The sequence below is a fragment of the Microcaecilia unicolor genome, chromosome 3 (assembly GCF_901765095.1).
Source record: "Microcaecilia unicolor chromosome 3, aMicUni1.1, whole genome shotgun sequence".
NCBI classification, from domain to species: domain Eukaryota; kingdom Metazoa; phylum Chordata; class Amphibia; order Gymnophiona; family Siphonopidae; genus Microcaecilia; species Microcaecilia unicolor.
In genome coordinates, this window is record NC_044033.1 from 223,572,272 (window position 1) to 223,585,302 (window position 13,031).

Sequence of the window (13,031 nt, forward strand, 5' to 3'; positions counted from 1 at the left end):
TGAATCCTCCCTGTCTCAAATGTGTCTGAGTTGTATCCCATAGCCAACTTTCTATAGGGTATGTGGAGCATGTGAAGCCTACACATTTAGGAAGGTTGGGGGAGGAGATGGGTGGTCATGTAGATAATGAGGGAAGTAACAGGGAATGGTATGAATAGGGAGACCTCAGGTCTTATCACAGTTGGTCCCACATGCACATCCTTGGTAGGTACTGTCTAGAGCTTTCCTCATCCCCAAAATTGATTACAAGTATCTACTCTGATAGAACACATTTTAGCAAGGGTCAAGGCAAGCACTGTTTCAGATATGAATGACATCAAAGATTTTAATGCTAAGGCAGCCTGTGTCCATATAAAGACTAAAGAGGAGTCTACTCTATCCAATGTGATGATGGCATAATGACAAGTGAACAAATAACCATACTTTATGAGATGAGCCATTCAAAGAACAGAAAGCTCCTATGACTAGATCTGAACTGGACTTAACACGTCTGGCCAATAGTAAAACTATATTGACAGCCTTCATAGTCTTGCCACAGGACAGACAAACACATGCCATAAGAATATCTCCACCCTCCTCAACCATCTGAATTTTTTTTTTCTGGAAAGTTGTGATTTCAACCTGTCTCTAAAGCTCTCTCTGGCTGATATTCAGCTCAAAGCAAATAGCGTTGTTGTTTTTTTTTTTTTTGTCTGTTGCTGCAAACAAAATCAGAAATTCAATGCCAGGCCTTGAGTAGGCTTTGCTGTTGAATTTCTGGGTCTTGTAAAGTCGGCTAGCGCATGACTGGTAAAGTCAATATTCAGACTTAACTGGCCAAGAGTTAGTGGATAAAGGTAGGATTGCTGGTTAAGATCTGAATATTCTAACTTAACTAGTCATACCCATAAAAAACCTCCAGAATATCCCTGACGTAGCCGGTTAAAGATTGCTAACTAGTCATTTTCAGCAGTGGTAACCAGTTAAGTGCCGCCGAGAATGACCGGTTAGCCACCGACAAGCGATTTAACCGGACGGCGGTCGTTCACGGCCGCTTAATGTAACCCCTAAGGGGTTAAAGATTTTACCTGGGGTGCACGGGAGCATTGGATCCCAGCTGCTCGTCGGGTCTGCAGATGCAGGGGCAAATTATTTTTGGCGCGCCGGCGCTATAGCGCGATCGCGTCGGGGAACGAAGGTGGAGGAAGCTTGGGAGGTGTTTTGGGCTCTGATTGGCCCTGCGTCGGCGTCTGACGTCGACGTAGTGACGTCAGACGCTCGTTTCAGACGCAGGGCCTAAGGATTCCCTTTTCTTAAAGGAACCGGCTCTTTTAAAAGTATAGAGCCGGTTCTGAAGAAAATAACGGACCGGCGTGGGCAGAGGAAGTTGGGGAAAGTGCTCCGGTGCATTTCCCAGCGTTTTTTTGTTTTTAATTAAGCGGCTAGCGACGATGTTAGCGCTGCACGCGCTGGGAAGAGAAGGAGAGGAACCGGGTGCAGAGGGAGATTCACGTGAAGGCTGGCTCGTGACAGCACGGGATAGAAGGCTCGTGCCAGGTAAAAATAAAGGAGGATTTTCAGGCGGCTGGAGGCTTAAGGTACTAATATCTATATAGATTTATTATTTTGCTTAATTGTATATGTTTTAAATCTGTTTAATTTTATGTAAAGGTGCTGTTTTTATGTTATGGGGACTTTTGGAATGTGGGAGCTCGTGGCTAGCTCGAGCCTCGTGGGGAAGGTAAAAAAGATTCTAAACTGCCTTCGGTGGTCAGTTGGGTGGGTATTCAGCTTCTGGACAGTTGTAAATGAGAGAGTCCGTCCAGAAAAGCCTTTAAAGTGTTTTAAAGTTGTGAAAATTGGTTAAATGTAACTTAAAATAGTTTGCCTGAGTAAAGTCTGGTCAAAGTTAACTTAAAAGAGCCCCGCGGTAGTTTGGCTCTAAGTTGTGTGAATGGGAGACTGGGCTTCTGGTAGGCACTGAGTACAAATTGTTCTTGAATTACTAAGACTCAGTGATTGAGAGCTCAGACTGAGAAATATATTTATGGGAGTTTTGTGTGTGAGTCTAGTTATAAACTTCATTCAGAAAATAACTAGAGCACAGTACAGTTTTACTTTAAATATTTACTTTAAAGTAAGTAAGTCTAAATGGTAAAAGCCTTTTAGAATCTGTGAGTTGCAGATTTAGTTAAGCTGGGTATACAATAAAAATATATATATGTAATTTAAGAATAATTTGAACAAAAAGTTGATATTTCTTATTTCTTTAATTTTTGTATCAACTTTGAGGTTTTCTAAAATTATCTTGAGGGGATTAATTGAGGGTGGGATCTAGCATAGGGATTCATGATTATATTTTTTATTTAATTGGGTAGCTAGAAAAATAATAACAATTTTAAACTATTGGAGCATTTGCATAGGGAATAGGTTTTTTCCCTTTGAGTTTGTTAAGGTAGAGTAGTAGGTGTGTGGAGCGGAGGAGCTGATCTTCAATCAAGCACATCCTAAACCAACCCAACATCAAGTTTATGCTGGCCAGCCAACAAAAGAGCAAGGAGAAGAAAGGAAAAGAACAGTGTTAAAGAGAGTATCCTTTAATGTACATCTAAGTGAAAGACCTATCAAAGACCAAGACTTGGGATAAACACAGACATTATACTTACCGGCACGCGTCCTGAAGAACCTGAAGAGAAAAAAAAAACAACACAAAGTATCATTCCTTAGAAGATAGCGTTATCACCACATAGTTAAATAAATATTCTATTTGTTTAAGTAAAAGCTGATAATATACAAGATTATACTTATCTGACAGTTCTGGGTAGCTGATAACCTGTTAGAGAAAGGAGAGATAAAAAAAAGTTTAGCATGTTGAAATGTTATGTTAGAAGAAATATATATAAATTCTGTGGTAAAATAAATTTTGCTTAATTTTACTTATAAACTCATTTACTTGTTTGAATTTCTTAATTTTTTTTAGATTACATTCCCCTTCCCAATTCAGAATTAGGAAGGAGTGGTTAGTGTTTAATATTTTAACCTTACTCCCTCGTTTTGATAAGATATACCTGAGGTAGCTGCAAAGGTATGGTATGGTATATCTTTATCCTGGAGGGCGGGGCTACATATTATTTTGGCGTCACGGGCAGGATATCATAACTTTTAGAACGTTCGCTGGGAAATCTTATTGTGGTTTTGGTGGGGAAAATAATTATTGCAGCATTGAAAATTGGTACTGACTGGTTATTGAAGATATACCTGAGTTAACTGTTGTGCTAAATATTGTAGTTTTGCTAACCCCTGTTTTCTTGGTGAGGCCTAGTCTCCAGGCTTATAGTGAAGATGGAAGAAATGAGGAAAGAAATGGAAGACTTGAAGGAGATGGTAAGAGCCTTGAGACAGACACCACCTGTGATCACGAATACCATTGTTCTGAGGAAGGACAAGGAGATCCCGGATTTCTTTGGATTCCCTAGGAATGCTGGGGACCTGTCTGTGGAGGAATGGGTAGAAAGTACCAAGTCGGCGGTGAAGATTTTGAGAATTCCTCCAGAGGATCAATTGGAGACCATTAAGGATCACATCAAGGGTCAAGCAAGGGAGACGGTTAAATATTCCGCTCCAAGAAGACACTGCACAGTAGATATGATTTTTGAACTACTTCTGCATGTCTACGGAGATAAAGTTCCGTTAGGTATCCGTGTAAAAGAATTCTACGACCAAAGACAGAAAGTAGGAGAGACCATAAGGGAGTTCTCTTATAAACTGCAGGAGAAGTTGGAGGCAATCCGAATAAGAGATGCCTATCGAGTGGGTAACCCGGAAGTCGTCCTTAAGGAACAGCTGATTCTGGGATTGCGCGATGATGTGCTCAGGAGAGAGATGAGCCGAAGACTGGAATTGAATCTGGAGCTGACTTTCGAGGATTTGATGCAGGCAGCCATAAATTGGGCAGAAGAAGAACGTAGACCCATTCGGTATTCTGACATGCCGGTTAAAATACTGCAGCGAGAACCAGTGGAACTGCCTAGGGGTGGATCAGGAGCAACAGTGTTAGGGTCGGGCCTGGAAAGGGATCCTATGTCAGATGTCATCAGGAGGCTTGAGAGAATGGAGAAGAGGCAAGAAGAGTTCATGTACCAACAAAGAAGGAAAGAATTATCTCTAGCCGCGCGAGGGGAGGCAGCAACCCGCCCAAGAGATTTCTCCAACATTACTTGCTACAACTGTGGAGAACCAGAACATCTGGCTAAGTATTGTCACAGCGAGAAAATAGTCAAGAGACCGCAGAGATGTGAGGAAGAACAACCGAGTACTAGCATGCAAGGAAGAGTAGCAGAAAAAGGTCAAGGTGATGTTACTGTACCCAGAGCAAAATTACAAAGTCTAGAGTCTGAAATATTTCAGCAAGATTGGGGTGTTCTTCAAGAAAAGGCTATGGGAACGAGCCCGGTTCTTGTTTTGCGGATTGGAGATGTGGAGACCAAGTGCACAGTGGACACAGGATCCAATGTATCCACCATCCTCGCTAGTTATTTTTACAAACATTTTAATCATTGTGAGGATCTCCAGGATGCAAGCTGGATAAATGTGTCCGTGGCTAATGGGACGGCTCTCCCGGTTATTGGCTGTATTGCAGAGGAGGTGCAATGCTTGGGTCAAAAGATCCCGGAACGGTGCATTTTCGTGGTACGGGATACCAAAGCGATGGCAGAGGATGAAGAGAAAATTCCGGGTATAGTGGGCATGAATGTGCTCAAATATCTGGAGGGTTTTTTTAAGGATCTATCTTGTTTTACCCAGAATTTACCTCGGCAGGAAATGAAAAAATTGCATGTGGAAATTAAAAACAAGAACAAGTTTGATCGTTGCGAAGGAGAACAAATGGGATTTGTGAAAATGGCTGGAAGTTGTCCAACGGTGGTTCCCCCCATGTCAGAGAAAGTAATAAGAGGAAAGTGCCAGAAGTTACATGGTCTAACAGCCTGCACGATGATGGTGACAGCTACACCTACAGGACATCGGCCGGAAAACTTAATGGTGGCAAACACCTTAGTAAACCCGGTGCAGGGAAATGTCTTTGTAAGAGTGCTCAACGTGGGGGAAAAGGAGCTAATTATTCCACCCAGAGTGAGGCTGGCTGAGGTGGTAAAACCAGAATCCATTCTAGTTCCGGAGTTAGGAATGCTGTCGCCCGAGAAGAGTGAAAATTTACGGAAAGATATTCAGGAACATTCAGACATTCCTGCAGTAAAAGTGGATTGGGAATCCTTGAATTCTGAGCAGGCTCAGGCTTTGAAGTCGCTGTTGAGAAGACACAGTAACGTGTTCTCTATTAACAATCAAGATATAGGGTATACAATCTTGGTAACCCATCCAATAGATACGGGGGATGCTGTTCCCATAAACCAACCCTATAGACGCGTTTCTCCTCATTTATACAACGATTTCAAGGACCATGTCCTAGAGTTAGTGAATCAAGGCATCTTACGAAACAGTAACAGCCCATGGGCGTCACCAGCCGTGGTCATACGGAAAAAGGACGGGACGCTCCGTTTTTGCTGTGACTACAGGAGATTGAATCAAGTAACCATAAAGGATGCTTTCCCATTACCACGTATCGACGAGTCCTTGGATGTTCTGGGGAGTGCTACGTGGTTCACGTCCTTGGACCTGACATCTGGATATTTTCAGATGGGCATGGACCCCAACGCAATCCACAAAACTGCTGTCACCACACCATTTGGCCTTTATGAGTGGACACGAATGCCATTTGGTTTGTGCAACGCGCCCGCCAGTTTCCAGCGCTTGATGGGCACAGTGTTGGAGGAATATGTGTTTCGAATTTTACTTCTTTATCTGGATGATATCCTGGTGTACGCCTCCACATTTGAACAACATTTGGAGAGGTTAGACCTGGTATTCACGAGACTTAAGGAATGTGGATTGAAACTAAAACCAGCTAAGTGTAAACTGCTGTGCAAGGAAGTAAGGTTCTTGGGATTCATCATGTCCAGCAAATTGAGGTGGATGAAAAAAATGTTTTTACAAACATTTTTTTACTTTGCCTGGCACGAATGTAACCCCTAAGGGGTTAAAGATTTTACCTGGGATGCACGGGAGCATTGGATCCCAGCTGCTCGTCGGGTCTGCAGATGCAGGGGCAAATTATTTTTGGCGCGCCGGCGCTATAGCGCGATCGCGTCGGGGAACGAAGGTGGAGGAAGCTTGGGAGGTGTTTTGGGCTCTGATTGGCCCTGCGTCGGCGTCTGACGTCGACGTAGTGACGTCAGACGCTCGTTTCAGACGCAGGGCCTAAGGATTCCCTTTTCTTAAAGGAACCGGCTCTTTTAAAAGTATAGAGCCGGTTCTGAAGAAAATAACGGACCGGCGTGGGCAGAGGAAGTTGGGGAAAGTGCTCCGGTGCATTTCCCAGCGTTTTTTTGTTTTTAATTAAGCGGCTAGCGACGATGTTAGCGCTGCACGCGCTGGGAAGAGAAGGAGAGGAACCGGGTGCAGAGGGAGATTCACGTGAAGGCTGGCTCGTGACAGCACGGGATAGAAGGCTCGTGCCAGGTAAAAATAAAGGAGGATTTTCAGGCGGCTGGAGGCTTAAGGTACTAATATCTATATAGATTTATTATTTTGCTTAATTGTATATGTTTTAAATCTGTTTAATTTTATGTAAAGGTGCTGTTTTTATGTTATGGGGACTTTTGGAATGTGGGAGCTCGTGGCTAGCTCGAGCCTCGTGGGGAAGGTAAAAAAGATTCTAAACTGCCTTCGGTGGTCAGTTGGGTGGGTATTCAGCTTCTGGACAGTTGTAAATGAGAGAGTCCGTCCAGAAAAGCCTTTAAAGTGTTTTAAAGTTGTGAAAATTGGTTAAATGTAACTTAAAATAGTTTGCCTGAGTAAAGTCTGGTCAAAGTTAACTTAAAAGAGCCCCGCGGTAGTTTGGCTCTAAGTTGTGTGAATGGGAGACTGGGCTTCTGGTAGGCACTGAGTACAAATTGTTCTTGAATTACTAAGACTCAGTGATTGAGAGCTCAGACTGAGAAATATATTTATGGGAGTTTTGTGTGTGAGTCTAGTTATAAACTTCATTCAGAAAATAACTAGAGCACAGTACAGTTTTACTTTAAATATTTACTTTAAAGTAAGTAAGTCTAAATGGTAAAAGCCTTTTAGAATCTGTGAGTTGCAGATTTAGTTAAGCTGGGTATACAATAAAAATATATATATGTAATTTAAGAATAATTTGAACAAAAAGTTGATATTTCTTATTTCTTTAATTTTTGTATCAACTTTGAGGTTTTCTAAAATTATCTTGAGGGGATTAATTGAGGGTGGGATCTAGCATAGGGATTCATGATTATATTTTTTATTTAATTGGGTAGCTAGAAAAATAATAACAATTTTAAACTATTGGAGCATTTGCATAGGGAATAGGTTTTTTCCCTTTGAGTTTGTTAAGGTAGAGTAGTAGGTGTGTGGAGCGGAGGAGCTGATCTTCAATCAAGCACATCCTAAACCAACCCAACATCAAGTTTATGCTGGCCAGCCAACAAAAGAGCAAGGAGAAGAAAGGAAAAGAACAGTGTTAAAGAGAGTATCCTTTAATGTACATCTAAGTGAAAGACCTATCAAAGACCAAGACTTGGGATAAACACAGACATTATACTTACCGGCACGCGTCCTGAAGAACCTGAAGAGAAAAAAAAAACAACACAAAGTATCATTCCTTAGAAGATAGCGTTATCACCACATAGTTAAATAAATATTCTATTTGTTTAAGTAAAAGCTGATAATATACAAGATTATACTTATCTGACAGTTCTGGGTAGCTGATAACCTGTTAGAGAAAGGAGAGATAAAAAAAAGTTTAGCATGTTGAAATGTTATGTTAGAAGAAATATATATAAATTCTGTGGTAAAATAAATTTTGCTTAATTTTACTTATAAACTCATTTACTTGTTTGAATTTCTTAATTTTTTTTAGATTACATTCCCCTTCCCAATTCAGAATTAGGAAGGAGTGGTTAGTGTTTAATATTTTAACCTTACTCCCTCGTTTTGATAAGATATACCTGAGGTAGCTGCAAAGGTATGGTATGGTATATCTTTATCCTGGAGGGCGGGGCTACATTAACTTGTTTTGAATATCAGCCGGTCTAGGTTCAGTGGTCTCCAATCTTTAAGGCTGAAATACATATCCTTTTGTTTAAAACCGTAGGAATATGTATTTCACCGATTAAAATTGTTTTCTTCCTCACTACCCCCCCCCCCCCCCCCCCCCGCATGGGAATGATGACACAGCCCATTCAAAGTGAATGAGTTGTGTTGGAATTGCCGCACAGCTTAGTAAATAGGGGGTAAGGCATCCTATATCATTATGTTTCCTTGTTAATTTTTAATTTTAATATTTTAACACTACAAAACAGCCGAGCTGGGTCCGATGAGCTTGCAGATAAGTAACATTACACTTTTTCTGCCAACTTCCAAGCCTCCAAATTGCCCACCTGGAGCTCAGTCTTTCAGCTTCCAGCACAAGCAGGTACTTGCAGAGGAACTCTCCGTCCTTCTCAGCGCTAATGTGGTCGAGCCCGTGCCACCGGGGCAAGAAGGGCTGGGATTCTATTCCAGGTACTTCCTTGTGGAAAAGAAAACAGGGGGGATGCGTCCCATCCTAGACCTAAGGGCCCTGAACAAATACCTGGTCCGAGAGAAGTTCAGGATGCTTTCCCTGGGCACCCTTCTTCCCATGAGTCAGGCAAACGATTGGCTATGCTTTCTGGACTTAAAGGATGCTTACACCCATATCCCGATACTGCCAGCTCACAGACAGTATCTTCGATTTCATCTGGGAACACGGCACTTTCAGTATTGTGTGCTACCCTTTGGTCTCGCCTCCACGCCCAGGGTGTTCACAAAATGCCTGGCGGTCATGGCTGCGTCTCTGCGCAGACTGGGAGTGCAAGTGTTCCCTTACCTCGATGAAAAACACCTCCGAAGCAGGAGCTCGGAGCTCGGAGGTCCATGCAGATGACTATTCGCCTTCTGGAGCTGCTAGGGTTTGTGATAAATTATCCAAAGTCCCATCTTCTTCCAGTTCAAAAACTCGAATTCATAGGAGCTCTGCTGGATTCTCAGACGGCTCGTGACTACCATCCGGAAGCAAGGGCCGACAATCTTTTGTCCCTCGTTTCCTGGGTACGAGCGTCTCAGCAGATCACAGCTCAGCAGATGTTGAGGTTGCTCGGCCACATGGCCTCCACAGTGCATGTGACTCCCATGGCTCGCCTTCACATGAGATCAGCTCAATGGACCCTAGCTTCCCAGTGGTACCAAGCTACTGGGGATCTAGAGGATGTAGTCCGGCTGTCCACGAGTTTTCTTCATTCCCTGCATTTGTGGACAATTCGGTCCAATCTGACTCGGGGACGTCCCTTCCAAATTCCTCAGCCGCAAAAAGTGCTGACGACGGATGTGTCTCTCCTGGGGTGGGGAGCTCATGTAGATGGGCTTCACACCCAAGGGAGTTGGTCCCTCCAGGAACAAGGTCTACAGATCAATCTCTTGGAGTTGCGAGCGGTCTGGAACGCTCTGAAGGCTTTCAGGGATCGGTTGTCCCAGCAAATTATTCAAATTCAGACAGACAATCAGTTTGCCATGTATTACATCAACAAGCAGGGGGGCACCGGATCTCGCCCCCTGTGTCAGGAGGCCGTCAGAATGTGGCTTTGGGCTCGCCGGTATGGCATGTTTCTTCAAGCCACATATCTGGCAGGCGTAAACAACAGTCTGGCCGACAGGTTGAGCAGGATCATGCAACCTCATGAGTGATCACTCAATTCCAGAGTGGTACGCGAGATTTTCCAAGCGTGGGGCACCCCCTTGGTGGATCTCTTTGCTACTCGAGCCAACCACAAGGTCCCTCAGTTCTGTTCCAGGCTTCAGGCCCACGGCAGACTAGCGTCGGATGCCTTTCTTCTGGATTGGGGGAAAGGCCTCCTGTATGCTTATCCTCCCATACCTCTGGTGGGGAAGACTTTGTTGAAACTCAACCAAGATCGAGGCACCACGATTCTGATCGCTCCTTTTTGGCTGCGTCAGATCTGGTTCCCTCTTCTTCTGGAGTTGTCCTCCGAAGAACCGTGGAGATTGGAGTGTTTTACAACACTCATCACTCAGAACGAGGGGGCGCTTCTGCATCCCAGCCTCCAGTCCCTGGCTCTCACGGCCTGGATGTTGAGAGCATAGATTTTGCCTCTTTCGGTCTCTCTGAGGGTGTATCCCGAGTCTTGCTTGCTTCCCGCAAAGATTCCACTAAGAGGAGTTACTTCTTTCTTTGGCGGAGGTTTGCCGTCTGGTGTGACAGCAAGGCCCTAGATCCTCGTTCCTGTCCTACACAGATCCTGCTTGAATACCTTCTGCACTTGTCTGAGTCTGGTCTCAAGACCAACTCTGTAAGAGTTCATCTTAGTGCGATTAGTGCCTACCATTACCGTGTGGAGAGTAAGCCGATCTCGGGACAGCCTTTAGTTGTTCGCTTTATGAGAGGTTTGCTTTTGTCAAAGCCCCCCATCAAACCTCCTACTGTGTCATGGGATCTCAATGTCATCCTCACCCAGCTGATGAAACCTCCTTTTGAGCCACTGAATTCCTGCCATCTGAAGTACTTGACCTGGAAGGTCATTTTCTTGGTGGCAGTCACTTCAGCTCGTAGAGTCAGTGAGCTTCAAGCCTTGGTAGCTCATGCTCCTTATACTAAATTTATCATAACAGAGTAGTCCTCTGCACTCACCCTAAGTTCTTGCCGAAGGTGGTGTTGGAGTTCCATCTGAACCAGTCAATTGTCTTGCCAACATTCTTTCCCCGTCCTCATACCCGCCCTGCTGAACGTCAGTTGCACACATTGGACTGCAAAAGAGCATTGGCCTTCTATCTGGAGCAGACACAGCCCCACAGACAGTCTGCCCAATTGTTTGTTTCTTTTGACCCCAACAGAAGGGGAGTAGCTGTCAGGAAACGCACCATCTCAAATTGGCTATCAGATTGCACCCCCTTCACTTATGCCCAGTTGGTGCTGCAGAATCTGTTTGGGGTTTAGAATCCAACTCCACCCCTCTAGGCCCAATTTTTATTCTGTTCCAGGCTGCACTCTCAGTTAGTTGAATAAGTTTAGGTCAATCTCAGTTATGCCCTCGCCGTTGCAAGGCCCAATTGACCATGTTTGTTGTTTTGAGTGAGCCTGGGGGCTAGGAATACCCCAGTAGTGAGAACAAGCAGCCTGCTTGTCCTCGGAGAAGGCGAAAGCTACATACCTGTAGAAGGTATTCTCCGAGGACAGCAGGCTGATTGTTCTCACAAACCCGCCCACCTCTCCTTTGGAGTTGTGTCTTCCCTTGTCTTTGTCTTTGCTATTTACTGGACTGATGAACACGAGCGAGTTCGGGCGGGAAGACGGTCGCGCATGCACGGTCTGCGTGTGCACGCGAGGGCTAGCAAACGTCTTTGCTAGAGAAGATCTCCGATTCGAGGGGCTGCCGTGGACATCACCCAGTAGTGAGAACAATCAGCCTGCTGTCCTCAGAGAATACCTTCTACAGGTATGTAGCTTTCACTCTAAGCACTAATATTCACTGCAAGATAAATGGTTATCTCCGCTGAATACTAGCGCTTAGCACAAAGCAGCTAACTGGCTATATTGCACGATATAACTGACTAGCCATGAATATTCAGCACTTGGCTGGCTATGTTTGACGGCCAAATTGGGCCACCATAATCTTAACTGGCCAGTGCTGAATATTGACTTGGCTGGTTATCTTTAACCTGGCAATCAAAACCCTGGATATTCAATGCCAGACATTGGAAATGTCTCGGCATCTATTATCCAAACTGATTGTGGCACTTAGAAGGCCTGCCTTCAGCGGGCTGAATAACAGCTGTTTTATTTTTATTTGTAGTATATTAAATAAAAATAAATGTGAATTGTGATAGTCCATTTGTTTACATGGTATTCCAGAACATGACATCCCCTGTCATCTTGGACTTTGTCATGTGAATCCTCTCTCTCCCAAATACATCTTTGGGTTAACATTAGTAACTCACAGCATCACAGCACAAAGCAATCTAGTACACATTACAACAGTTAAAAGACCAACGGACACTGCAGGCCTCCTCGATTGGCTACATAGGACAACATCAGTGAAATGACAATCCTAAATTGTCAAAGGGAAGTGGGAAGTGGACCAATGACTCCAGAGAAACGGGATACCAATATAAAATGAAGTACTTTATTCATAGACTCAACACAGCTTCCTTATGATCAAGGTGAAAATAAAATCACTGAGATGTAACCCACTTTCTGTAGCAGAATGCAGTATACAAACTCCAGGGGGTCCCACATCCAACCAACCATTCGATATGCGCTGATTGTGAAGCCTACACAATCGGAAAGGTTAGGGAAGCAGATAGGTGGCCATATAGATAATGAGGGAAACAACAGGGAATGCCATGCACAGGGAGATCTCAGGCCTTATTGCAATTGTGCCCACATGCATATCTTTGGTTGACACTGTATCTAGAACTCGCCTCATTCCCAAAAGTGATTACCAATATCCACCCTTCACTGTGGTAGAATCTCAGCAAATGTCAAGGCAACCTTACCCCTCACTATGGGCCCGGTTTACTAAGCCACACTAGAGGCACATTAGCGTTTATAATGCGTGCTAACCGTGTTGATGGCCATAATATTCCTATGGGAATCTACAAGGTTAGTGTGCTCATTTTTAGAATACGCTAGAAACGCTAGACCACCTTAATAAACAGGGCCCTATATTTGCTAAACATGCACCTACGCACATACCAATGACATCAAGGGTTATAATGCTGTCAGACCACACAGCAATTTAATGCAGGCTAAGGGACATGACACTCTAATGATAACCACACTTTCGTCAAGAAATGAGCCATTCAAAGAATAGAGATCTCCTGTGAACACATCTAACCTACTTTAACACATATCTGGTCAATAGCAAACCCATGCAGGA